The sequence below is a fragment of the Solanum pennellii genome, chromosome 7 (genome assembly GCF_001406875.1).
Source record: "Solanum pennellii chromosome 7, SPENNV200".
Classification (NCBI taxonomy): Eukaryota; Viridiplantae; Streptophyta; class Magnoliopsida; order Solanales; family Solanaceae; genus Solanum; species Solanum pennellii.
This window is the reverse complement of record NC_028643.1, coordinates 1,338,735-1,340,630: the sequence shown is the minus strand read 5'-3', so window position 1 is coordinate 1,340,630 and position 1,896 is coordinate 1,338,735.

Below are 1,896 nucleotides of genomic sequence, written 5' to 3'. Positions count from 1 at the left end.
TATATATATATATATAAAATCTTATGATTAATATTAACTTGAAGAGCTTTCGAAGGAAATCGAGTAATTGATTGAGCAAGATAACCTTTCAAAATGGAGGGTTTCATTTAACATTTACATATTTTTTTTAGTTAAATTCATCGCATAAGACTTATCTAATACATTTTACTTTTCTTGTGTGATTCGTTGGTTACTACTCACTACTTACAAATGAGATTTATACCTTATTCATCCGGAGAATAGCTATAACAAATTTTGCATCGATAAAAAAAAAAGTTATCGTACACATGGTTTCATCTGAATTTTCTTCAATTGAAAATTATTTGATATGATTTTAATCTTTTTAATAAATATTTAAACTCCACTGATAATATTAATCTCATATGATTATGATTTGTTTTATAATAAATATTTAGTGCACTTCATACTTACGTAGTCCCACATGGATGTTTTCAAAAATGTTTTGATAAAATTGAACATGGGACAGTATATATTATATTATTTAGATATATAGATCACTTTTTATTAAATATTTTAAATGAAGAAACATAGTCATCATATATTAGATGACAGAATAAATGTTTTTTGTTATTGTTTTGTTTTTTTTTATCATGCCAAATAGCACTCTTTGACATTATTTTATTGCTAACTCCAAATCTTCTGACTCAGCTACTCATCATAGACACCTTTCATTTTCATTTAAATAGTCTTGATATAATTGATTAAAGAAAAAACTTTTATGTATGAAGTGAAACAACTTGAGTATCCAACTCAAAAATTATTGGCTTGAATTTATTTTATATTTTTTTAAAAAGAAACAAAGTCATCATATGTTAGATCATGGTCAAGGGTGGAGCTCGAAGTCAGAATATAAATTCAATAGAATTTAATAGCTTTAATTGAAATTTTTATACGTGTACAACAATATTAATAACATAATCAATGGACTCAAAGGATAGATTTGATCAACAAGTTAATGATCGAGGAAAGTTTATAACAATATAGAACATGAATAGATAAGTTAATCGCGATAGATTAAAGTGCTCGCTAAAATTTGACTCTTATACCGCATGAAATTCTACTACATATGTGCATCAAATTCAAAATATTTAGGGTATGTGTACAAGAAACCATTATTATCAACTCTTTTTAAAAATAAAGTCTAGTCTTCTAAAACTTTTTTTATCCAACTTACTCAATCGATGGGTTGGGGTATATGAATAATTATTTGGAAATCGATCAAAAGGACCCGTCAAACCTTAGACATCATACATAGCTTATTAGTTGTAATGACTAATAATTATATGATCGATGAGAGACAAATATTTCATTCATTATTCAGAGTTAACTATGAATTCTGAACATATAAATCGATCCAATATTGTTATAACTTTTATTTTAATAATGTTTTTTTCCGCCAATTTTATTTAATAGTTCATGAATTATACCCAATAACAATATAGTTTTGTAATAAATAACATCATAAAAAATTATAGTAACTCCCTTACTTTTTGCATGATGTGGCGCCATGTGGCGCCACAGTTACAAAGACATTCTTGTGCGGTATGCTCATGTAGCGCCACGTGTATTATTAAAGCTAGCTTCATCAAATTCCCAAAAAAATATAAAAATTATGTAAAATCACAACCCAAAAATATCACATCTTTAACTATTGCTAGGAACCTTCATGGATCCACATCATGTTACTTTTGAATTTTCATTTTTCCTACTAGTTGCTTTGTAGTGCAATATAATATACAGTTGTACTAAGGTACTAATAAAGTAATTAATTAATTAATTAATAAATAATATGTTTTATTCTAATTGGTTTGCTTATAAATCAAGAAAATTCTTATAGCAAATCATCACAAGTCTTTGTTTAAAACATTTATTTAT